Here is a 27291-nt window from a genome sequence, read left to right as displayed (position 1 = left end):
CATCTTATGCTGGTAAGACTGAAAATCTCACGCCCACTTAAGAACTGGGTTAGGATATAGTCAGTCTCACCTTGCTTCCGACTTAGCCACGCTCCTAAGTTACCAATGAGCTGCACAGTCCATCTGCCTCCAGTTTCATTTTGCTAAAAGGGTTGCCACTCATCTAGGGTGCCTTGCCCTTTTTCATGAGCAATCACCTCTTTTGTCTCTTCATCTTTGCGCTTGTACATGGCTTTACGGTCTATAGTAAGAAGTGCAACGGAGATCACTCCCGCGATCACCATCATGACCGGTTCAAAAACAATTCGATACGCAGATGCCATAGAGCATACAAAGCTCCCCGTCTCTGTACTTCCGCGAGACGCTTACGCTATACCTCCTTGACAAGAGTCTCAACACAAACCTCTGCGTCGAAGAACACGACAGACTGCGTTGAACTCATCAGGATACGTCACCTGCCAGATATATTTGCCACTAACCGACTTAGTGCAGCGTTCGCTGCTCTTTGATTTGCTTAAAACAGTTCATCTTTAATTCAAAACTCAGTCTAAGGGACTTTACCGTTGGTTTTGACTTGATTATCGACTCGTCGATCGATATGGACGCAGGCGAGACTCTTCTGGCATGTCGAGTTTAAGTAGACTATTAGAGAGGCAGAGACAGAGGTCCGGCCCTAGGATAACTCCCACTACCCATGACGTGACCTCCATCCTCCTTTAACCGTGGACCCGCCACACGTGGAAAGTACTGTCTAGTGCGCCTAGAATGTCTTTTCATCTTACGGAATTAAAGGCCTTTCTAATGTCCAGCCTTTCGAGGGGTATCCCTCGTCGAGCTTAGCGGCTGTGTGCCTCCGCTCGAAGAAGGGCATCCACCAGGCAGCACGTATCGCTTCAACAAGCGCACATCTGATGAGCTTTTGGAGCATTTTCCCACCAATGTCAAGCATATAAAGTGGTCGGTAAGAAGACGGCAAAACAGGCTTGGCTTTTCCTTTGCTGATCAGCACAAGCTTCACGACGTTCCAAGAAGAATGGAAAATGCCCTCTTTCAGGGAAGCATTGGAGCCGCCGGACAAAGGTCTGGCCGATGTTGGAATACTGGTTTGTATACCTCTGCTGAGACACCATCGTGCCCTTGAGCCTTCTTGTTTTTCATAGAGAGGATTGCCTCTTCCAACTCTTTTATAGAGAAAAATGAGCAGTTCTCGGGGCTCTCCGCACCGCCGTCATCATCCCGTACGGAATGCGCTGGGAATAGCGTCTGTTTGGTCTTAAGTGAACAGGGCTACCGCAAATCACCGATTTTTCGGGGCTTATAACCGAGTACCCACGGGTCCCCATTCATCATGTCGACCAGATCCGGCCAGCAGCTCCTGTTTATGGCGCTGTGGAGTTTCCTTTTGGCTGATCTGTATTCTGCCATTATGGTACATGCCTGCTCTCGGTGGTTTAGACGTCATGCTAAGTGGCGGAGTTTGTGGCGCTACTTCCCGAGTTCTGAAATTTCTGCGGTCCACCAATACAAAGCAGGCTTGCCATGTCTCGATGCCATCCTGGGCATGGAAAGTCCATAGGCCGTTGTTATTAGGTTCAAAACTGAATTTACGACAGCGTCAGCTGCAACACCACTACTCCCAGGAATACTCTCCAACGCGGCCCTACCTGTTCCAAAAATTTCGATAAACTTCCCGGTGTTCACCTTCGCGATGTTCCATGCATTGAAAGAGCAGGGGGTGGCACACTCCGAGAGTTTGTGTCAATCGCTTCGAAGGGCAGTATATTGATAGTCGTTTCCGAGAAGTCTTCCAGAAGTCGTCCATTCAAGTACCCTGGCATTGAAGTCACCCCCGAATAGCGTCTGCCGTCTGTACCCAAGGTAACGTCCTCCGGAACATCAAGCCTGCGTCAAAAGCCCGACATCGTCTCATTCGGTGTTAGATAGACACTGAAAAATGTTACCTCTAAACGCTTGGCCTTAGGCAAGAACTTTATGGTAGATGCCGCCCCGAACTCAGATGGCAGAAGTACCGGAACTGTCGCGGTGCAATGAGACTGGATGCTTTTCAGTACTGTTCCCTGATGAGCACTAGATCAGCTTTAGTCTTCGCAGCGAAACGCGCTAGCAACTCGTGAACACTCCGGTGCATATTGATTTTTAGGATGCGAATCATTGACCGTGTCCTGCCTCTTTCCAGTTCTGCTCTGAGGACACCGTCACTGCATAGGACGCAGCTCTCCTTTTCGTTGAGGGTGTTCGCTTTATGGCGTATCTGCCCCCCACAACAGGGAGTTTTTGGCCTCGGGAGTTCGCAGATACTAATTCGGACATTGGTTACCTCCGGACATTTGCGTTTGAAGGCATCTTCTACCTCGCGTAAGGGAACGAAGTGCCAAAGACGCGAACCACTTTTTCGGAGAAGTAAGCAAGCGCGGTCTTCGTTGAAGTTTTGTTGTATATTCGCTTTTCGGGTGTTTATTGTGATCATCCTGACCGCTCCTGTTCAGAATAGACAACGTAATATTCGGCTTTGTTCCCTTTTATCGAGTAACACCAAACTCATCGTGAATTGCACTATCTGAAGACGTCCCAAAATAGTTGTTTTTTTTAGTCTTTTAGAAAATTTTAAGCAGACTACGACTCTGTAGACTTCCTTCCATTCCTCGTTGTTTTAATGGTGAGTCAGTTGAAAATAGGAGTAATTTAAGTTGTGAAGCAATGCAAACTTGGAGTGAGTTCCAGATAGGACTTTCAATGCTAAATTCTTGTCCAGACTGACAAATCTTTCAATTGTTCATCATAAAAGACTCAACTAAACTCCACCCAAGCTAACGCCTGATGGTTTGACTGCAGCTCGCGATAAAATGTAACCTTAGTGGACCTCTGAAGTATATGTCGTGCTACTATCTACAGTGTACAAAAGCATTAGTCATCATGAAAATTTGGGTGCATTGTACTTTTGTAGCACTACCTCTGTGCGTTTTTCATGGTTGGCCCAGACAATTCAGCTAATTTCCAAATATAAAACCAAATTATATTTCGGCTATAATTCAATCGCTTTCCTCTAGAATTTTTCGAGTCAGTCCCAATTATCTATCATGGCTCTAATTTCCATTTCGGTCCAGGGCACGGAAGTTGGTCTTATCGTCATAATATTTCCAACCCGAAAACATTTTAATTCGTTTTTGTGTCAATATTCATCAGCCACTACTGCTGGAAATTCGGGTCTTCGGGTGACTTCTAGTGTGTCGAAAATTGACGCCCGAATCGCATCAATAATATACAATACGCCTCCTGAGTTTAAATTAGTGTATATAAATACAAACGGAACTGCCATGCAAATATCGTAGCGGCCATTTAGGCAATTTTTGTGTATCCTAACTACGTTAAACAACAGCTTGATGGCGAACGTCAAAACTCCAGGCATGCTCGAACCGCGCGCTGGATAATATCTAAGCGAATATCTTGCTATCATGTCGATAAACACAAGGCAAGAAATATTCACTTTCATGGGTGTTCTGGTGTGGTTTTTCTCCTTTAGTTCAACATAAAATCATCCTAGGGTGTATGTAAAGGGACTCGCAGACCATACATTTTTACCAAATTTTGTGACAATAGATTCAACTGTTCCCGAGTAAAACAAAAAAGTAGACATTGAATCAATTTTAATACGACTTTGTTTGACATATTTACATTACAAATCTGAAAAAATGTTAACGAAGAAAAAGTTAGTGCGGTGCTAGAGCACCCAAACAAAATGGAAAGAATTGTTTCTACTTTCGCGCCCTCGATTCCTCCTCGAGCCTAGAGTACAAAGCCAAATGAAATGAAAGTCAAATACATTAGTGGCTCTTACCTTTGAAAATGCTGAATATGGATTTTGGAGTAAACATCATGGATATTCGAGTTTTTTCACTTATTAACATCTTTCCTTGACCTGTCCTCCAATATCTGACCAGAAGTCCCTTTTCTTTTTTCATTTTAAGACATCTCTTAATACGCCGGTCAAAGATGGATGGAAGCCAAACAGCTCGGGCGCCAAAAACAGGTGAGGTCTCAAGCGAAATAAGGTCAAAGATTGAATTTGCCATGGATATCTCCCCATCGTCCCAGACCTTCAAGTTTTCCGGCTCCATCCTAATGAGATGGGGGAAAGCATTGTCTCTGAGCTTTCAGACGGTAGTACACTCGTAGTACTCGACTCCCCGTCTAAGGAAATATCCCAGATATGATTATATACCGCAGAATTCCCGTTAGTAAATGTGATACTACTCGTTGGAACTGGAGCACATCAGCACAAAAAGTCTGATGTCTGATGCGTTCGCAGGCACATAGAAAATGCTCCTTGGATTCCTTTTCCGAACATATGCCCGGCTAGTAAATTATGGCCTGATAGGATACCAACAATACCTCTGCAAGTCTTCCGTCTTTTCTACAGGATAAATTTCGCCGTATGCTTGCTAGCTTCTGACATGAAAAGTTGGGTATGTCTAGCAGCAGGCCCTGTCAAATGTCATTATAAGAAGCTTGTTCTTTTTGATGGTAGCCTTAGCAAATGCTATTGATATACTAATTGGTGGTTTCCGTTCGAGTATGGGGAAATTTACCCTTCTTTTGATAAATCATTCGAGATTTTATTTGCCTCCACATCACAGTCACCAGATACTCAAAGTAATTCCACTGTATTGAATTTAGAAATAGAGTTCAATCGGTTTTTACATTCCTGTACGATTTTCGAGTTGATCAAAGGACTACTCAGTGCCCTCAGTGCAGCCTGGTAATCTTTTGCAGATTGCGCTGCGCCTGCTCTTCAACCACTCGACAATCACTCAGGTTGGCGCCTTTAGGATTGCGTGAACTTCAGTCTGAAAAGCGGTAGCATATTGAACTAAAGGAATAGCCCACTTTTCGTTTTTACATCAAAGGTAAACTTCAACTCTAGGACCCTGTTTTGTTTTTTGAGCCATTGGTGTAAAATAACTCCGTATATCCCGCCACACATTCCTCTCTGACCTTCCAGTCCTCCCTACGTTTCAGGATTACTCCATATCTTATAGAAACACATGTATGGAGAACCGAGGATTGGAAAGCATTGTAAAAACTGCATTCAATTCTCCACATTACCCTTCCAATGCTCCCACGACTGTTGTTTCCCCATAGATCTCAGCGAATTAGTCTATGAGCTGCTCTCATTGGAGTGCTTCTAATAAATATATCCATGTCCTGCAAATTGAATAATGCATCTGGAGCTAGGCCGGATATTGTGCTCATGGCACCGGTATTACCCAGGCACACAGTTTTTTTTGCAGTGCGGCTAGTTTACAGTGATAACTTTCTTGTCCTACCTTGTCCCATCATACTGCGAATGCATAAGTGAACGTCAGCTTATTGATTGCAACGTATACCTACATTATCATATTAAGCCTGAGTCCCCGTCGCGAGACAAAGCTTCGACTGCATTCGAGTTTTTTCTAGTTCCAAAGAAGCTATTTTTTTAGAGAGACTCCAAATATTCCTATTATAATAGGAGGCAAAGTCCATCTGGTTTTCTGCTTTTTGTAAATAATGCCAACGTGGTTTTACTTGTATTTATTGAAAGTCCGTGTCTGAGGCACCAACTGTCAATTAAATCAAGGACACGTTGTATGATTCTACACACCGTTCCGAGATCCCCATCAGCAACTAGCATAGCGTCATCATCACTACAAACTTGAGCGTGTATTGGAAAATTTTGCTGTTTGCATAGTAGTGAGTGGGTCAACATACTGCTTGGGGCAGTCTTTCGTTGCTTCTTTTGTTGCGCACAGTCAAACTTCCGTTCAATGTCCACGAACACTCCCATCGTGGGCTTATCTCTCAGAGTTGCATTCTCTATCTTCGAAACTAGAAAATGAAGTGCAGACTAGCGCCTTGCCCGAATGCGACGCTCAGAGAATCTTTTCATAACTTTCAGCAAGAATGATGTGAAGCTAGTCCGTCTGAAGTTTTTTGGATTTGACTAGTCGCCCTTATACCAAAGCGTAGGTACGTAGCCCAAAGCAATAATGCTAGAAAAATATTTCTTGGAAGTCGCTCTAAGTATTCTATACCCTCCCTTAGCATTGCTGAGTAGATGTTACCCATGGTCCAACTTTTTCATTGGTAACGACCGATCTTGTTGTTGAAGGGGATGCAGAAACCGCAAATTCTCCCCCTTCCCTTTCTCTTACCAGTTCCCCGGATGGTGCATGGTTCGTTAAAGTACACACATTACGCTGCATAGGAGTCTCGTTTCGAGCATTTTACGATCCTTTTATATTCATACTGTGAATTTGGAAAGTTTCACCAGTCGTCTTTCTCATCGCTTCTCCAAGCACAATTCAGAAGTCACCTGGTCGATTCCTTGAGTTTTTGGAGTTCGCCGATTTCACCAAAAAACTGTCTTACCGCTTTTGCCTACCATAGGAGGGACCCTATGTTTGCAGACATAAGACCAGCATAAGTGATGAAATTAAATAGCTTCTCTTCCTCTTGGTTTGCATTTGCTACCGCCCCGACAAATATGTTCGCTTTCGCATTGCAACCTATTAAGAGTTCGAGGCCACTGGGTTCTGCATACGCTATCAGATCCCCATTTCATTCAGTGGAAGATACAAAGAATCATTGGGTAAGTAAGGGATATTTCTCCTCTCACTATTAATCTGGTATTGTAAGATGACCGTAACTAATTGCCTCTAACCGAGCTTTCTATCTTATAGACATTTCATCGTAAAAGATTCTAGCCTCCTTAGCTGATCCATTGCCACAGATTCTATTCTATGTATTCTAGAATGTGGCACTTGCATCAGAAAAGTATAGCGCCGGTCCTGCAGTTTTGTTGCTATTAGCAGATAGGAGGTAACTTTGGCATGCTGTCGGTTAATTTGACAAATCTTTATATTTTTCGACATAGGTTTAGTCTAATGTGTAATGGATAACAGTTTAAAGCATGTGGCATAGTTGGCATGTGCCCAGGTTCCCTCACCGCATGTCGCCAGAGATTCGATGCCCTCATTTTTGGTTTCTTTGAGAATTGTCGCATTTAGAGGTCCAGCAGCGCCAATATCCTCATTCTCAAAGGGTCTCTTCACATGCAGAGGATTCTTGTGTTTTGCACTTACCACCTTCATTAGTTTGCGGTGTCCGCTTTGGGTAGATGAGATGACACAAACTGACATCGAGCCAGCTTTGTTCACATCTCCAGCTTTCTTTTCTTCCGCTTGTTCAGAAAAATTGTAGAGGAGAAGTTACTAGCATTTAGGATTTACTCTGTAGTCCCTTCGCCAATACGAAGTACGAGTCCCATACGGGAATTTCGATACTGTACGCATCATCCCCATGTGCGGTTCCATTGTTTGAAAAGGCACCGCAGATACTACAGCGTGATCTATTTTGTGCGAATTGAAGACCACCATTGTTCCCTACTTTCAAAATGAAGACAATTCTCTACAATGCAGAACCATATGGTGATTGGCCTTGAGCACCTTCAGACCCTTTTCATCCAGTTAGAAGAAACTGAAACCTTGCACGTTTGTGGACAATTGGACAATTGACGGTAAAATCATGAATTTTACCGTCAATTGTCCGAAGTCCATACCAGGGTTCTGTTCACTTAGTATGCATGAGATGCTCCCCGCCTTCGTTCGAATGCGAGGTTTCCAACACCCGACATGTTCTGTCCTGGGTGGCTAGGCATTCACAATAGTGAACTTGAGCCGATCGCCAGAACTCAAAGCTGGAATTACCTGCTGAAGCCACTTTAAGGCAGCCTCATCAGTACCTTCCAAATGGAGGAACCCATCGCGCGGAAACTATGGCAGCACTCAAGAATGAGGCCGCAGCCTTCACATATGTCCTCTTCTTTCCCATCTTCTCGTATGTATTGCAATGGGAGGGACCAGCTTCAATAAGATCTCTCTCACTGATTTGATCACCTCCCGGCACAACAGTCCTGATCCCCGTGAGGAAGGGCTTGGTGCGGAGGATACTAAAGCATTGCCCGCCATATATATGTTTTTTTTTTTTTTTTTTTTTTTTTTTTTTTTTTTTTTTTTTTTGGAGTAGGGTAGGTGAATGCGTTTACGCACAGAGTGTTGGACTCCCGCAACAGCACGCTGGCGGACTACCAACTAAACACCTCCCTGTCATCAGAGAACTAGCCTGGAACCGTTTGACACATTACTTCGGGCTAGCCCTCCCGCTCTCCCGGCTTTGGGAGCCTTCAAGTCAGGGAATTCCTTTCACCAACGGGAGGGGAGGGGAGGAAGGGAGTTGTTAGTTCAGGGAACCCCTTACCGTCCGATCCCTCTGCCGGTCGAGTTCAATCTTCTTCGTAGTAAGAAGAGCCCGAACATAATGCGCAATACGATTCCAGCTGCCAGCGCTCTTCAGCATCTCTCTGACAATGTTGTCTGGAGAGAGCTCCCCTGTGTTTGCATAAAGCTGCTGGCGGAGGCCGTCCCACCTCTCGCAAGAGAAAAAGGTGTGTTCCGCGTCATCCGGCACTCTATTGCAGAACACACAATCAGGAGATCGCGCCTTCCCAACCCTGTGCAGGTAAGACTGAAAACCTCCATGCCCACTTAGAAGTTGGGTAAGGAAGTAATCAATCTCACCGTGCTTTCTGTTCAACCACGGGTCTAATTTGTCGATGAGCCGCGCAGTCCACTTGCCCCTTGGCTCATTTTGCCAAGAAACTTGCCACTCGTTAAGGGTGCGTTGACGTTCTTCACGGGCAACCACTTCTCTTAAGTTTTCGCCCTTACGGCGATAGATAGCCTTGCGCTCCTTGGCAAGGAGGGCAACGGGGATCACTCCCGCAATCACCATCACAGCCGGTTCGGAGACAGTGCGATAAGCAGACGCCACTCGCAAAGCTCCCCGCCTCTGCACTTGAGCTAGGCGTTTACGATGCACCTCCTTGTCAAGGGCATCAGCCCATACCTCCGCACCATAGAGAAGGACGGACTGCGTTGCTCCCATGAGGAGACGTCTCCTAGTTGATATAGGGCCGCCCACATTCGCCATTAGCCGACTCAAGGCCGCGACTCCTGCTGCAGCCCTGTCCGCGGCTGCTTTGATTTGCTCGAAGAAGCTCATCTTCGAGTCGAGCATTAAACCAAGGTATTTAACCGCTGGTTTTGACTCTATAGTCAACTCGCCGATCGATATGGGACGCAAGGTCGGGATTCTCCTTCTGGTCAGGATGACTACTTCGGTTTTCTCCAGCGCAAGGTTGAAGCCGTGAGCAGTCATCCATCCGCTTACCCGTCGCATCAATATGCCAAGTCTGCTTTGCGCCTGTTCAACAGTGCGTCCGGCAACAAGTGCCGCAACGTCGTCTGCATAACCGACCAGGCGCGACTCTTCAGGCATATCGAGTCTCAGCAGACTATCGTAGGAAGCGTTCCAGAGGTCCGGCCCTAGGATGGATCCCTGCGCTACTCCCGACGTGATTTCCATTCTCCTCTGGCCCTCTAGCGTCTCATAAAACAGGGAGCGGTCTTTCAGATAATCCCTCAATATCCACAAGAGATAGCTTGGCACGTGAAAGGAGTTCTCTAGTGTGCCCAGCATATCTGTCCATCTTACGGAATTGAAGGCATTTCTGACGTCGAGCGTTATGAGGAGCACTATCCGTCGAGATCGGCGGCTGTGCGCCCCGGCTCGATTAAACGCATCTACGACCTCCATAACAGCATCCACTGTAGATTTCCCTGTTCTAAACCCGAACTGCCTTGCGGATAAGTCCCCGGCAGCACGGATCGCTTCAGCGAGTCTACCCCTGATGAGCTTCTCGAGCACTTTTCCGGCCGTGTCAAGCATACACAGCGGTCGGTATGCAGACGGGAGCTCCGGATCTCCTTTACCCTTACGGATCAACACGAGTCTGGCCATTTTCCAGCGAGAAGGAAAAATGCCCTCCTTCAAGCACGCGTTGAACGCTTCGAGCAGCAATTCTGGCCGTTGGCGGAACACCAGTTTGTAAACTTCCGCCGGGATGCCATCAGGGCCTGGCGCCTTCCTGTTTTTCATAGTGAGAACCGCTTCTTCGAGTTCTCCCATTGTGAAAAGGGGGCAATCCACGAGGCTTTCCGCGCTGTTTACATCAACCCGTACAGGGTGTCTAGGGAACAATGCCCGCACAATGCGGTCCATCTGGTCGGTGCTCAGTATGCAGGGCTTCCGCAGAGCCCCGATTTTCCGAGTGACAAGCTTATAGCCAAGTCCCCACGGGTCATCATTCACCTCATTAACAAGGTTTTGCCAGCCGCGAGCTTTGCTTTTATTTATAGCGCTGCGGAGTCTCCTTTTTGCTGATCTATATTGTGCCTTTATGGCACATGCCTCCTCGTTGGCGTAGAAACGTTGTGCCAAACGGCGGAGCTTATGACACTCCTTCCGTAGGTCGGCAATTTCCGCCGTCCACCAGTACATAGAAGGCTTGTCGCGCCTGGGGCCTCTCCGGGGCATGGAAGCCTCACACACCGTCGTTATCAGATTCATCACTGAATTTACGACGGTGTCAGCTGCGACACCACCACCCCCCGGAGTGCCCCCCAGTGCGGCCCTACCTGCTCCAAGAGCTTCGACGAACCTTCCGATGTTCACCTTCGCGACATTCCACACGCAGGGGGACCGTCGTGTTGGTGCTCGCCGGCAGGTAGCGTCAAACACTTCGAACGCAATGTACTGATGATCACTTGCCGAGAAGTCTTCTAGGACTCGCCACCCGTCCACCGATGATGCCAGAGATTCCGACGCAAAAGTTATGTCGGGAATGCTTCCTTCACAACCTGAGCGCCGAAACGTTGGCGTGGATCCGGTGTTTAAAATTACGAGCCCGGTTCTCGCCGCCATTTCCAGAATCCGTTTCCCTCTGGAGTCTGATTGAGGCATGCCCCATTCAAGAGCCCTGGCATTAAAATCACCGCCAACCAGGATTCGTCCCTCCGTGCTCGAAACGGCGTCCTCCAGAGCATCAAGCCGGCGTTGAAAGTCCGGAATCGACTCATTCGGCGTCAGGTAAACGCTAAAAAACGTTATCCCTAAACACCGGATCCAGGCAAATCCGTCCCCCCGGCCTTCGGCAAGAACGCGAAGTCGAACGTCGTCCCGAACCCAGATGGCAGCGGTGCCCGATAAGTCCAGATACCATGAGGACGGGTCCTTGTTTCGGTACTGCTCGCTAATCAGCACTAGATCAGCATTTACTTCCGCAGCGAACTGCGCTAGCAACTGGTGAGCGGTTGCACTCCGGTGCATGTTGATTTGCAAAATGCGGATCATGGCGTTCGCACCCTAGCCCTCTCCAATTCCGCCCTGAAGATCGGACACCGTCCCGAGCCCGCAGTGTGTGCGACGCTTTCGCCAGACGCACCACGCTCCCTGCAGAGAACACAACTCTCGCTTTCCTTGCAAGTCTTCGCTTGATGACCCGCTTGGCCGCATCTCCGGCATGCTGTCCTCCTGTCCGGACCCTTGCAAGATCCTGACGTGTGTCCATAGTCCAGACACCTGTAGCACTTGGTGGGGACTATCCGCATTCGTACCCTGCATACTATCCATCCGATTTTGATTCTCCCGCTGTTAAGGAGTTTCCTCGCATATTGCTCGGGGACATCCACCACGGCAAGTTTTTGGCCTCGAGCATTTACAGAGGTAATAGCTACCCGGGCATTGGTTACCTCTGGACATTCACGCTTTAGCGCCTCCTCTACTTCGACCTTTTCTGTGAGGCAGTCAAGATCCCGTATTTCCAGAGAGCACATGGGTTCTAGGCTGGAAACAAGGGCCTTCTCCCCCAAAAGCCCCTTGACCGCTTCGCAGAACGTGCTCTTGTTGGTCGTCTTTGGGCCCAGTTCGACGAGAACTCCACCACTCCTTGTTTTCCGAATCGAAGACACCTCTGCTCCGTTCTCCTCGGGTTTCATCCTGTAGCGGATTTCACTAAGGACTTCCGCAAATGTCTTGCCTTCCGTCGGTTTAATGAGCAGAGCCGACGGTCTAGTCCTTCTTCGTTTCCTCGTTTTTTCCGCTACTGGCTTTGGGTTGGCAGCCTCCTTGTTTTTGGACAGACGTGTCTCTGGCGCCGGAGTCCGTTGTTTCTTTTTATCCTTTTTCGCCTTTTTTTTTTGGGCCTTGGAGACTACTTCGATAAAGTCTCCTTCAGGCACGTCGTCCTCTTTCCGCTTTTTCCCCTGTTCACTTTGCAGAGGGCTATCTGCGGTCCGTTTGACGCAAGCAGCATTTTCAGCGGGGAGTGCGACTGTTTCTGCTCTACAATCGTCTTCCGCTGCTCTCCACGTGCGTCTATAAAAGGAAACGCGGTCCAGTAGCTCCTCCAGTTCCATCAGCCCGTTTTTGACGCCTTTGCTGACGTTTCTCTGAAGGAACGTTGCCGACCGCATACGCTTCACCACTGCTGCGCACTTTCGGATGAGCCTTTCCTCTTCGGCTCTAGCGAGGACGGTCGAGTGCATTTCCACTCGATTTGTGCCCAAATCCATCTGCTCAGGACTAGCGTTTCTCACTGAGCTTACTTCCAGGACAGGGGCACTGCAAGGTAGTGGAGTTGCCATCCCCGCACGGTCAGTCGCACCACTTGATGAGGCTTCCTCTTTGTTTGGGCGCCCCGGTGTCTCATCGAGTATATCAGCCCTCGTTGCCTCTTTCACTGGTCGCTGCGGTGAACGACGCATCTTTGTGCTCCGCCCAAACGCACCCAGCTCTTCCTCCTTGTCTGTTGTTTCGTCGTTTTTTTTTTACAATTTTCAGAATATTCTCCATGAAAAATTTACCAGCGCATCGTGTGCAAGGGAGCGGGCCGCAATAGTCAAGAACGGGTATACCCTCGGGGACACAGCCCCTACCCCAGTTCCCTGAGGCCTGACCTACGCTTAGCTGATCCCGGAATTCACGGACGGATCAGCGCTCGCTCGGGGCAACGCGGTCTACTAATACCGGTTCAATGCACACTTCCCGACCAGGGTCCCGAAGGGGCTGGCTCCTGATACACGTCGCAACTACCACCTTGGCAGAGCTACGCTCACATCACCCCGTCGACGCCGACAGAGAGTTGTCGACGGCTCCGGAGACTCCCAGTGTGTCCCGACGTGTACCGGTCATTCGCGGTTCGCTCTTCACCGAGAAGCTTTCTCGAGGCTACTACCTAGGACGCAGGTATGCTGCCAGCTAGGGGGCAAAACTACTTACTCGGGCACCTCGGGGACGTCACACCCCGTATCGTAAGCGACCCGTTTAAAAAATCGCTAACGACCCCTGAGGGCGCCATATATATGTTGGTCTTACACTTATTGCACACATTATCGATCCCCACTTTCGGCGAAGATTATGCTTCCTTGCATTCGATTTCTCTGAACATTACCGCACCTGGTGGTACAGCCACGTCTCTGTTCTCATTCCAAAGGTGCTTCACCTTCTTCGGCAGTGCCTTCCTCCGCTCCCTCTGACAGCCTTTCTACAATGTCCGGTGTTATAACAGTAGCGCCTCTCTTCCTGGTAAGGGTGAAGGGGAATATTCTGACAAGCAGGAGTCCCCACTCCTTAGTAGATTAAATTTCTTTCTTGCGAGCCTTCCTCTTCCGCTTCAGGGACTTTGGATTTGGACAGTATTACTGTGGGCAGGTCAGCCGTAGTCAGATTTTCAGTTTCTGCCAAGGTGAGAGTTTCCCTAAATGCAAGCTTTTAATGGAGTTGGAAGGCATGCTTTTTACAGACTTCTGCGTAGGGGGACGTGAATTTGGTGATACTTCTAAAATTTCCGCCTCGGCCGCGACCTGATTGCTCATGATCATGAATTCGAAGTCTTCTTATCACTTGCAGAGTTGAAGTTCATAGCTTCCATATTCATGTTTTTGGATTATCACAGGCTCCTCCACCACGACAAGATGGTGTCCGAGGGGTAGATCTTCAATACCTACATTGTCGTGTGATTTTCCGTTTCATGTCACTTAAAATATTTCACGTTTTCCCACATTAGTTTCTCTCCAGATAGACTTTCAGAGTACGGCCACACCGACTGGATTAAGGGTATGTAAGCTTTTATGTTTTGCGACTTTAATACGCCTCATTGGTTGATTTTACAACTAACTCCACCCTCCTGATGTGTTCCTCGAATTTTATCTTAACCAACTGCTTCGCCTGTATGAAGACACGTATAGGGATATGCTATTTTGTACGTTTTGATTTCATCCTTTTTTGTTTTTAGATTCTTTTCACTCCTGCTAAAACAACCGTAGCTTTGGTATCAGATCGTCTTAAGTTGTATCACAAACGAGTATCACTAATTTGTTCCGTTTTTCTTCTTTCGAGTGTAGTACCGCCGCTAGACGTTGTTTTTTGAGATTTTTTCCTTGCTTGGTCGTTTGTTCAGCTATTTATTATGTTGCTCCTTTCCAGGCACCTTTTAACTCTCTCAACGTTTGATATCTAAGAATAATTGACTTACGGCTAGCTTTTTTTATTTATTTAAACCTCAATTCGGGTTTTCAACATTGCAGATGAAAGTTCCAATTTCATTTACTCTTATACATAGTACATATTGCGGACCCTTTTAAAATGCTCTAATTATTAGGTTATTGCACATGAAGTGGCCGATTTGGCAATCAAGTGAAGTTAGTTGCGATTTTGCTGTATCAAACCACCACCAGTTGGTGCTGTTGGTGTTGGATAATGAAGTGTAAATACTCCTACATTCAATCAAGGAGTCATTTCAGTTTTGACTATCGTTGTGATAACAGCGAATAGAAAGGAAAGAAAGGATGGAAAAGAGCCAAGAACGCATTTTTTTTTGTATGAGTTCAAACTCGGTCATAGAGCAGCGGAAGCGACCAGGAATATTAACAGCCCATTTGGAGCTGATACGGTAAGCGAACGAACCTCACGGCGGTGGTTCGCAAAATTCCGGTCATGCGACGTAAACCTTCAAAGTGAGCCACGTGGACTTCCAGGGCCATCGATTGACAAGGACGAGCTGCGTTTTCTAGTCGAATCCGACACACGTCAGTCTGAAAGAGGCATGGCAGAGAAACTGGGTGTACACTATTCGACAGTTTCCCGGTACTTGCAACAACTTGGAAAGGTGGAAAAGCTCGACAAATTGGTTCCGCATGCCCTTACGGAGCAAAACATGGCGCTTCGAATGGAAATTTGCAGTTCTTTACTCACCCCCAACAGAAGCGATCCCTTTTTGCACAGAATGGTGACATGTAATGAAAAGTGGATATTATACGACAATTGTCACCAATCAGCACAATGACTAGACGCTGATGAGCCACCGAAGCATATGTCGAAGCCGAGCCTCCATCTGAAGAAGGTAGTGGTGACTGTTTGGTGGTCTACACCTGGAGTTATCCACTATTCTTTTTTGACACCTGGAGAAATGATAAATGCACATAAATATTGTCCCCAACTAGAGGAAATGCACCAAAAATTGAGTATTCAACGGCCGAGATTGGTCAACAGAGATAGTGTGATTCCCCTTCACGACAATGCACGATCTCATGTATCCAGAACAACGGCTCAAAAGTTGAACGCATTGTAGTATGAGACTCTGCCTCATCCACTATATTCACTGGACCTTTTTTGGCGGAAAAAAAATTTAGGAACGAAGAGGCTGTCAAAATTGCCTTCGACGAATTTATCAACACCCGGCAGTTGGACTTCTACGAAACTGGTATAAATGCTCTTGAATCTCGCTGGGAGAAGTGTTTTGAATCGACTGGCACCTATTTTGTTTAAATAAATAAATTTTTGTAAGCTTTACAACTTTGATCAATTATGATAATTAGGGGGTCTGACTACTTAAGAATAGTTACGTCGTAAGCAAATATTAGTAACTTCTTTGGCAATGATGGCAATGGTGATGAAAAATTAAGCCACATGCAACTTTCTCTAGGAAAATCGCCTCCATAAAACAAAAGATTTAAGACAGTAACCTGGTTTAGAGGTAAATACTATTGGAAAATTGGATGGAAACTGGAGCGAAGCAAGGCTTTATTTCTACCGTCTTAGATCCAAAATTTCTTCCAATTTATCGCCACCACTGTTTCCTTCGACAAAACATCATTTTAGTTGCGCGCGCACGCAGCTCAACAGCACCACGCCGCGCTCATATATGGAATTCTCTCGTTTACCTGTCTTCGCATAAAATTGGATTTACCTGTCCGTTGGACCAAAATGACCACAGACAAGAATTTCCTACACACCAAACACCACACCAATTCAATTCCACTTGGTTTCCGACTTAGGTTCGAGTCGAGGTTGTTCTTCTCGATTGTGCACTTGTTTGAGTGTTTGGCGAGGCTTGGAGAGAGGAGTTTTATCGGAAAAGACTTCTTATGATTTGAGAGAGTTCTTCATGAGGTCTTCTTGTAGTGCAGGAGACATGTGAGAGAATCTTGGAGCCATGTTGTTGATGATGATGATGGCGACTTGTTTTCATTGGACGAGGGTATACAGCATTGCCGCGAAATGGTAAGGTGTTGAAGGACAGTGAGCTCGATAAGAAGATCTGAAGAAAGCACTTAGACTATGACTTTTTGGATTTCGGACAATTTCTTAGTGAACTGAAGCTATTTGTTTTTGACAAGTTTGGCATATTGGGTTCCTGAATGTAGAAAGCTCATATGACTCTTAACCAAATATTATATTTATTGCTAATGTAGTTCATGTGGTCTTGATTATTTTGTAGTAGTGTCATCTAGTTAAGATACAATCAAAAAGATAACAGACTTTCTTATGGCACAATATGTATGAAAATCCAATACCTTCCTGTCTCCTGTACATGAGAGTAAACAAATCCATGCACAGGTAAATATACAGGTAACCAAACACTTAGAGCTATGCTAATATACTAGGCTGAAATCTCAAAGAGGCAGAGCGGGAGAGGCCAAGTTAGTAAAAGAGTAATCGAAGAGGTGCATAAAATACCATGGCTGGTATATCAGATACCACCAATACATTGAAAATATTGCGCGATTCCAGCATGGATTCATTTAATGTTGACTGAAGAATTCTCAGTTCTTTTTACGCTCAGACGAAAGAAAGAAGTTCGCGATTAATACCGGGAAGATTTTTGTCGTTACCGTCGCGTTTTTCAATGAAAAAAACTAATTTGCAATTGCAGCAAATTGTATTCCATTAAAATAAGGATTTAGTGCAAATTCTCAAGTATTTTAGTTCACGTTCGCGAAAAGTGCAGTTCGAAAAAAGCAAAGCAAGTGATTGAAGAGGGTAGTGAAGCCTGTCTTTGATTATTGAAAATATTTAATAATATTATAAGAGTTTATGTGAATTATTAAAAGGATATATGGCATATTGTCAATTTATTGGAAATTAGTTGCATGATTTCCAGTTATTATAATTACATTTGCTGCAATGCTCGTCCATAAGAATCATGGATGCGGTACGCGGATCATTGTGTCTACCGTCGCTCTAATGCAAAATTATTCCTGAAGTCTCCTTGGGCGAAATGTGTTGCTTTTAATAAATATATTTAGTGATAATCTGAATGTATCTACTGCCCAATTGTACTTAGTTTTACCCTGAAAACAAGAGTGTTATGAAGCTCGAAATTTTCGAATTAGCATTGAAAATAGATAAGCCGGTCGCTTACCAGTATTCAAGTGGGTGTGATTAACATTCATGTTTCAACCAATATCTGCAATTTTGTGAAGTATTTATCTACAAATATTTGAAGTTATTATATTTGTGCTGTGTGTCTGTTAAAATATCGAGAGTGTCATTATAAATATTTGTTGTAAAGCAAAAAAGTGGCTTAAAGTTATAGCAAGTAATCGTTATAGTGTTACTTCACTCAAGGATATAAATCGTTTTCAAAATTTGGATAAACTATTTAAAACGGATTAAACACTATATTGCAGAGGTAAGGGGAATGAAATTTAATTACTGGTTAGGATGTACATACGTATTTTATTTGCACAATGTTCTGAGTATATTTGGAAGCATGGTAGCAGGACCGTTGGTTCTGTTACACTGTATTTCCTGCAAATCCATAGCTGCTTGTATTCGACGGGTCAATTGTATTATTTCGTCGAGGTACACCAGGTAGAATAATTTCTGTAATAATATGCTCTTCTTTTGAAGTTGAACACCCAAAGAAATATTTTCAGCTGAGCGAAATAGTAATTCTACAAATTTCCCATTTATTGCAGATATTACTATTCAGAATGTATTAAAAAAACCTTAATATTTCATGTAATCTTGCAGTTATCAATGTTTTTAACTTGATATTGATGCTGAATTTCTTCATCTAATTGGAACAATTGCTCTATTTTCTCCTCCCGGTCTTCGTTTTGCGCTACCAGCTTTCCTTATTTCCGACATCCTTTGTGAGAATGACCGTTTCGTTAAATTTTATGGTGGAAATCTAGCTTTCTTGAACATTTTTGATAATCCTTTCCAGGTAATCATAATCTTTTATCCGTTGGTCTGGCATCGTCATAATTCCGGTGTTGACCCACGAAAATGCTGTTTTCTAAGCGGCATTATTGCAAAGAATTCTTAGTTAGCTATGGGATGTATTATTCTATTTGAATATGCCTTTCATTCCGCGGCCGCTTACTTTTTGGTATCTGGGTAGTCTTTGCTGCTTCTGTCAAAGTCCTGTGTAGATTTGTCAAAAGTGATACAGAAATATAATCAGGGAATTTTCTACAACATACATACAGTTAGTAGGCATAAGCCTACTAACTTTACTATGGCTACCTTATTAGACATTTTAGTAGAGTAGTTTTTGCTAATTTTGGCATTCCCCTCTCTTTAACTTTCCAGACTTGCCTGTTTTTTGCCTTTTTAGAAGTATTCTTCAAGGGAATTTCTTTTTGGTTCGATTGTTTGACCACTCAAAGGTGTTGTTGGTTTTGTTATGTCTAACTATATCCAGTGCAATGCTTCGATATTGATATTGATTGATATTCGATATGATGAACTCCTCTTATAGTTCCTACATTTATCCATTAGAAATATTCTTAACTAAATGGGGCTTTCTTCTCGGCGCTTGTTTATGCTAATTTGTGACTCGGACGCTACTTTTCCCAAAGTATTTAGCGCTGACAATATCGTGATTTTAAAGCTACGCATCACTTCTACTCTAAGTGCTACAGTCTTATCCTCTTTTTCTTGTTTTTATGGCTCTTATCTATTTTTTTCGACTTATAATGAAATTCAGGGGCACAATAGTCCCTTTCGAAGCTAGGCTTTCCAGAGTCGTAGAAAACTGCATTTCGCGATCATAACTGTGTATATGCTAGCAGCTAATATGGTCAACAGTGAGAATTATTATATTGATTTTGTTCTGGTACTCATTCAAAATCAGAATCGACGGATAGGGCCATCCACTAAAGTAAGATTTGAACAATATCCTTCTGCTTGGGAAGCTTTTTTGGATATGGTGATGAATTTGATGAAATTTGACACATTTATCTATCCTAACAATAAAACGAAGCTTCCATTTAATAGTTAACCTTCTGTAATTTTTGGATTGGGGAGAGAGATTTTTTTTTAGGGAAATACGGATTATAGCCTTTCATTCCGATTCTGATTAAAATTTCAAGTATATCAATCATGATCAGGGGCAAAAACGTTTTTCTCTCAATGTTAATGACATAATTCAGTGAATTTTCCATTAAAATATAAATACACTATACATTTTAGTGGGTGGGAAAGACAGTGCAATTGCAGTGCAAGAACAATGGCAAAGCAACGCAATCTCAATTTTTTTCTCCACACCAGAGCGGTTATTCTTAAGGCAACTAAACTACAGTTTCGGGACGAATTCCCAAATATCTCTTAAATGACACAAAAATCACTGCAAATAAAAATATCAAAAAGGCTAAATAGGTTCACTAAAATTTGGGTAAATGTTTGGAAAATTTGGATGTAATCCCATGGAGTAAAAGACCTGCATTGTTTACTATTTTTGGACCCGTGCTGAAAAATTAATATTGCACCGAAATCTCTAGGCAAAGGCCTATGTCAAGCTTTTCTTAGAAAATTGCTTAGCAAATCAAGACTGATGAGACATCTTCGTGAGTTCTTTTTGGTTTTAGAGGGCGCTTAGTAATACATAGATGCATGCATAGCTGTTTGTGTACTATTCCTGTAGTTAATATTCCTTATATATTCAGAATCAGGGTTAATAAAATCCGCGATTTTTTTCACAATCTTTTCATTTTTTTTTTTAAATAATCAAATAAATCTTGATTTTTTTTATTCGTTTATAATTATTGAAAATTCTATACAATACGTTGCCAGCGGGGCGAAAAAATTGTTACGCGAAACACTGAGGGATTCTTGAATAAAATTACTAGTAGGGATTATATCTTACGGGTTACCAATGAAAGTTTGTTTTTATTCAAGGCTATGCCTCACGAGTAGAAGCAAAACAACTTCACACGGTAGTCAAATACTAGGATTCCGGCAAAATCGTCTCACAACTCTTTAAAGAAAATTGTACTATTTTCATGATTTCCCCCGTTGTTCACAGCCGGGGCTTCCTCTTCACCTGTGGAAAGGCAGTCAAATTTGTGTTGATTTTCTTATTCGTTTGAAGTTTGCTATAATACTTACATTACATTACACAATTGCATTAATAAATGAGGATGCATTCCAATAAGTATTTTTATTTTCTATATTTGATTTTATTATTATGACCTCAAATTATCGAGTAAATTTTATGAGAGGGAAAAGTTTATTTTGAAAATAGCAGAACCCCGATCGATTATTCGTATTTTCGGTAAATCCGAACAAATTTGCCTTTCCCCAGATTTAAATTTTCCTAATTTTTGTACTCCCGATATTTCTTACCAATTCCTCAGTTCCTTAACCATAAGAATTATAGAGATTCTACTGTTTTGTTTTTTTTATGAAAAGTCACTCGATATAAGTCATGATTTAAATCATAATTCATACCAAATGATTTAAATTAATCACTGAATTAATCAACTCTTATCGGAATTCGTTGAATCATTTGACAAGTTTGAATTTTGTACGAGTTGACCGATAATCAACCCTTTGGATTTTTTTATCCGCAGCACCTAATGAGTCCAAGTTCTTTCGTGTGAGAATTTTTAAGAACTATAATCGCCATGTTGTCCGATGTCCGAATAGATCAGTGGTTAGAGTGCTAGGCTCTCCTGGCAGAAGATCGTAGTTCAAATTTCGCTTATGACAGAGGAATTTGTATCATGACCGTTTACCAGATACCACTCGACGCAGCTGTGAATGAGCACCAGAGCCAAATCAGGGTAACCCAAATAAACCCGAGCTAGTATGGAAAAAGTATATTTTCTGTAAACTATGTAGTCCAAAATAGACTTATACGATTATATGGTTGCTACAAACCTTAAGTGGAACGTATTGTATCACCCACATCTACGAACAATCGTTGTCAATTCTTGACAATGTGCTTCTACTCTCTCGGGACCTTCCGATAAAGTTGCCACTTTTCCTTACTTCGTAATGGAGTGTCATTTTTTGAGGTCGTGTTTAGATCTCCTCAGCCCCTTGAAGATTAGTCATTCCGCTTATTTAAAGAAATAATTGCAAAACCTATAGGCGTTTTAATATGTATTCGTTGAATAAATTTATTAGCTTCATACAGTCTTTTCCCAGTAGATAGACAAATCTAAATAATTCTATAATTCGAAATACTACAAGATCCTTGCTTTCTTGCTATTTTGTTGCCATATTTTAAATTTCATTGCAATTTTTAGTTTTTGCTAGTATTCACCAAATTTATATGTCTCCAATCAGAAGAAGATCATATCAGCTTTGAAAACTCCGGCAAAAAACAAAATAGATGGCAAAACCGCCATATTAAATTTACTCTTTCCATTTCAAATCCTGAATTCTTTCCAAAACTTTGGCTGGTTTCAAAGAATTGGGAAATTTCGCGATCAGTTTACATGCTTCTTCGTTCAATTGAAACCAGAATACGTGAGTTCGTACTGTTTTAGCCGTACGTTCATAAAATTATATTCAACTTTTGACATCTACATCATTTCAAATCTACCTTTTATGTCACTACGGCATCAGCTTTTTTCCATTGTTGATTTCTTTTTGATTAATTTATCATCTATGTCGATTGCAAGAATAGCCTTTTGAATATTCATTTAAATCTAAGTTGTATATTTCTCCTTACCCACGATCTTGCTTACTTGCATTTCAACAGTAAGTGCTGACGACTGGTTATTTTGAAGAACTTGGAAACTCGTAAGCAGATCTTTCAATCAAACCATGACCCAACTGTTCTGGCCATTGCTTTTGCCACCACGTTTCTCTTAATACGCTATTGAATCTGTTTCACGATCCCCTGTATGTGTAGGCTAATATCTTGTAAAGTACTGCACAGAGGAGTTCAACTCAGGCCAATATTGATTCCTAGGAACAGAAATTATGCCTTTCAAACCCTTGGTGGCAGGAAGAATGTTCTTACTAATATATGGAGTGATATATACGAATTTTTGTATTTGCTTTATTTTCTGGCCCTTGAATACCTTTAGGGTGGCCATATAGATCTTTTCCCCAAAACCCACCGTCAGAAATCTAATCTCCGCCTCGCCGTGAGCTTGCTTGGGCCGGAATAGAAAGTTAAATAAAACGGAGACAATATAATATATACTCTCTCTACGGCTTGCGAATGATCCATTCATAAGTGTTCGATTTTTTTCCAGTAAGGGTATTGTTTATTGTCTATGGTCTTGTCTATGGCCTAGAATTTTTTCTAATCCTAGAGATAGAACAAAGTGAAATATCTATTAACAACATTCAGAGCTTAAAGGTGTTTCAAGTCACTTTTTATTGAAACACATTATAAACATTCTCGATTTACAAGATTTCACCTTTAGCAATATTTTTTTCAAGAAGGAATTTTTCAAGATTAGGAAACAGATAAAAGTCAATTGGAGCTAAATGTGAAAAATAAGATGAATGTCCAAGCAAACTGAGCTTTCGTTCGTTCAGTTCTTCTGCGACTTAATCCCACGGTCTTCTTAAGACACGGATTGATTTTGTGACCACAATCAGAACCCCGCTGAGACAAGCCACAACGGTACCAGTCTATACCAAGTGCAAGGTTTAGGATTCATGCTGGTGGATGCAAGACATACCTAAATCTCTACCGAACTAAGGAGTATGGCATCCGTTTTGAAACGCAATATCACGCCGAGGCCCGGAGGTCTCTTCTCGCTTGAGCACAACCACAACCCCCATGAAACTTCGACTAGGGGTCCAACCGCAAATAACCGAGCTGTACTCACATACAACGGGAGTTCACCCGAAGTTTGAGAGTCCAGGACCTATCTCGGTTCCCATGGTACCAGTCCCTGGTAAGGTTTCGTGACCAATTTGCCACTTTAGATGAGTCCCCGTGCAGACTCGGGTCTGATCGCCCTGATTAGGCCTTGGAGCATTCGCCTACTGCATCACGGCCGGCAAGCCAAAGTGAGTAAGCGTCTCCTGGTGCCACCACTATGGAGGTTCTCCTCGGCTACTTGGTTTTGGTTTGGCCGACAGGGTTGCCGGCCCGTCTTCCTCACCGCCACCTCTAAGCACCAACCGAAGTAAACAAAAAAAATTTGTTTCAATGACCGGAAATTTAGTGTAACTTAATGAAACTTGAATTATATCCAAAATTTACCACATTTTTGTCTGGCCTGTCACCCTCTAGGGTTCTAAGAGTTGATCGATTATAAAAGGCAATTGAAGGCGCCTCGTGCTAATTGAGAGGAAAGCACGGTATAATACGTGATGATCACTTATAATATGGTTTTTCAATTGTATATCGTTATCGTTTTTCCTATTCATTGATTGCTAGTTGAGCCTCTTCCAGGTCTTGCCTTGGTCGCATTACCATGAGGCTCCTTATTTTATTACATATTGCAAACTAGCCATGGAAGTTGGCATATATTGCTTTTTTGTCAAAAGATTTTTTTTGTTCTTGTCTGAGCTCAATGTCCAGTCTATTCATGAGCTGACTTTTGGTGCTTTCCAGTTCCCCTCCAACTTTTCATCCAATTCTTACTTTCTCGCGTAAAATTAGTCGATTCATTTCCATATACTTCACTATCCTTCCCGGATATGCTGCACATTTGTAAGAAAATTGGGGATCTGGGACGGCGGGAAAGAAATGTCTTAACATCAAAGGCGACCACAATTTTGTTTTCCAATTTCGTTGTTCCGTTGTACCGTCCCCTTTCTGTTTTCAACGGCGAAGGATTGCCTCTTAAGCTCACAAGACACATTAGTTCCTTTATCAGGGAGCGTGATATTTTCCTTTATCAAGCATAGTGCTATTTACAACATAATGGAGTTAGTGATATTCCTAGCATTATTGCCCAGTTTGAATCCTTTCGGTAAATATTGAATCCATGGTAGTATTAGATTGGAGTACGAAAGATGTTTCCTATTACTTACCTTTGCTTCCCTTTGCCTTTTCCACCCTTTTAATTAAATCTTATAAGTTTTGGCAGAGTTCAAAACTCGGCATTTCTTGGTATTTTTTCCACACACCCATCGTTTTCAAATCCATCAAATCTGGTTGAGAAACAAAAGAATCCAAATGCATTTTTAACCACAATTAAATTTAACATAACATTGATTTATTGATTTTCGCATTACTGAGAAAAGCATTTGCTTTCAAAATATGATATTAACTATTATATTCAAAGCCCAGCATTTCAAAATGGAAATGTGTCTACTGAGCTATTTGGCATATTGAATTCGGCCGCTTTTGTTTCTCAACAGTGGATATAATATATTATGCATATATTAAAAAGTAAAGCTACGTAGTCTTGTTCATCAATAGATTCTTTCCATTCTATTTTTTGCCATGGCGGTCTTCCATTGCGTGCTTGCCTATTCAAAAGGAATCGCTCAGCAAAAAGAATTCCTGAAAATTTAGTCATGTTTCATTTTGATATATGTATGTATCTTAATAAAGTTTCATACAAGGCAGTTGGTTGTAAATACTTCTGGGAAACACCCAAATTTTCAGTACTTTTAACGGAACCTTCCAATGGCACAGGACCGCTTAGGTTCAACAATCTGCATATAAAATAATGCTACGGAAATACATAGAAAGCCCTAAGAAATCTCACTGAAGCCTATAAATGCTAGAGATTTGTTGGTTTTCAAACTAATTTAAGAGAAATTTCACTGCATATCATAATCAGGCTAGCCAAAATATTACCATGCGTATGTGTTAGCAAAAATCTGTATCTAAACCCTAGCCTTTATAGTAAACAAGTAAAAGCTGTTTTTCTTATTTTAAATTTGGGCTAAAACGATTTATAAGTAATCATAAAGTAATAAATTTTTACTACATTTCGATCATAAAAGAAAACCGTTAGTATTTCAAATTATCTTGGGTTTTATATTTTTCTGATTCAGGCCTTTTTTAGTTTCCCTTCTTTTTTTCACTAGAAGCCCATATACATACGTGGACCAGATGATCGTTTTCGATATAAATGCATCAACTATTATTAAGAACTGGATTAAAAGAGGCGATTATTGTCTAGCACAAAACCAATTAAAATGATATAATTGGAAATATGATAGAAATGAAATTGCCTTAGATCCGCTAGAAAATATAAATTACTTTTTGACATGTTAATGATTTTTGGAACGTTTTATTTGTTTCCATATTATATTTGGGAAAAGTAAGCTAGTAACGGCAAGGTAAAGAGCAGAGGAAGTTAAATTGATAGCATAAAGTCATATGAAATTAACAAATATATCAAGTATCTTTGAATTTCATATTCCTAAGGTAGTAGTTTAACACTTCATAAATTTAATTAAAGTATGAGTTAATACTTAAATACTTAATTATAAGGAATATTTTTACGACTTGTGAAACACAACTATTATATTATAATAGTATTATATTATAATTGAAATCTGGAGGATTTTTATCTCCTACCAATTCAACAGGTGAATAATTTGAATAAAATTCAAGAAAGAGATCACATTGATAAAGGAGGAAGTTGGTCCCCGCAATGCAGTATGTGTATAATGTTAAATATAAAATTGTAGCCAAGAACGGAATTTTCTACAAATTACTTTCGAATAACTGAAGCGGTAAAGTATAACATCTCAATTAAGGAATTTTTATAAAGGATAGAATCTACACTGGCTGGGTATGCGATTTTTGCTTCCAAAAGAAACAAAACATGTTACGCTCCATATTTCAAACTTTCTTTAGATTTTTTTTTGGGAATAAAAATAAATGCAGTCTTTCCATCCTTTCATATGGTATTTTCGGGGACTTGAGTTCTCATACAACATTTTTATTTAATCAGTTTGATAATCGTTTGCATTTGCTTTTTTACTGTCGGTAGGAAGCATATCTCTATTGGTAGTAATCTGAAACCAAAAATGCAAAAGTTTGTTTTTATTCTGTATTCTTGCCTCTATTGTCCGAACTACGATCATAATTTTAGCTTGCTAAATATTCAAATGGCGAAGTTGTAAAAGATTTTTCAATATAGCATCTATTTTGCATAGAAAATCCGGAATTAACGAAAATATATATTGGTGATTCAAGCCTGAACTACTAATGTGTAGAATAAAGTGTAAAAATTTTAGCTCGATCATTTGAACAGAATTTTAGTGATGCTTCCCATCAGTTGAAAAGATACGGTCCCGAGAAAAACGCGTGTAAAGTTCTCGTTTTGGGTACACATCAACATGGCGCGTGCTCTTCTATTTGCTGTAACTTCGTAAATATGCCGAATTTCGGTGAACAATTTCTGTAGTATACTCCTAACATCTTTTGCTTTTAAAATGTGTTCAAAAGAACAAATCGATTTCTGGAAAGTCTTGCGGCGCGGCAGGGTTAACAACATTCGAAATTTATTTGTTGTTGTTTCGATTGACAGTGGCCGCCATCGGTGTTCTCCGTGGCGGAGCAGGCCGTGATTTGGAAGAAATAATTGAATTTGAAAAATGAATTTAGTATGATATCAATTTTAAGAAAAAAAAGAAAACCTTATTAAAATCAGTTTACTGTCTGTCTGTCTGTCCGTCACACGGATTTCTCTCGGAGACGGTTGTTGCGATTGGCACCAAATTTGGTAGAAAGGTGGGAACTGTGAACACTCATGCATACAGTAAGTTACATCCTTCTACGTCAAATTTAAGGGGGGGGGCGGTCCCCATACATGAAAAAGGGGGGTGTACATTTTTTCACATCAAATATAGTCATGTGGGGTATCAAATTAAAGGTCTCGG

General features: G+C 42.3%; 1 protein-coding gene across 1 annotated transcript in view; it reads left to right on the top strand.

Annotated features, from left to right (window-relative positions):
- Positions 1–17085: 17085 nt before the first annotated feature.
- LOC119661396 (protein dachsous) overlaps positions 17086–27291 on the top strand; it is a 565571-nt gene continuing 555365 nt past the window's right edge. The window contains exon 1 of the mRNA XM_038070725.1: positions 17086–17926. The gene's annotated coding sequence lies outside the window, so the exon portion shown is untranslated. The remainder of the gene's footprint in view (positions 17927–27291) is intronic.

This window comes from Hermetia illucens, chromosome 1 (assembly GCF_905115235.1).
Source record: "Hermetia illucens chromosome 1, iHerIll2.2.curated.20191125, whole genome shotgun sequence".
Lineage (NCBI taxonomy): Eukaryota > Metazoa > Arthropoda > Insecta > Diptera > Stratiomyidae > Hermetia > Hermetia illucens.
Note: the sequence above shows the minus strand (reverse complement) of the source record. Positions and strands in the feature narration are given on the sequence as shown.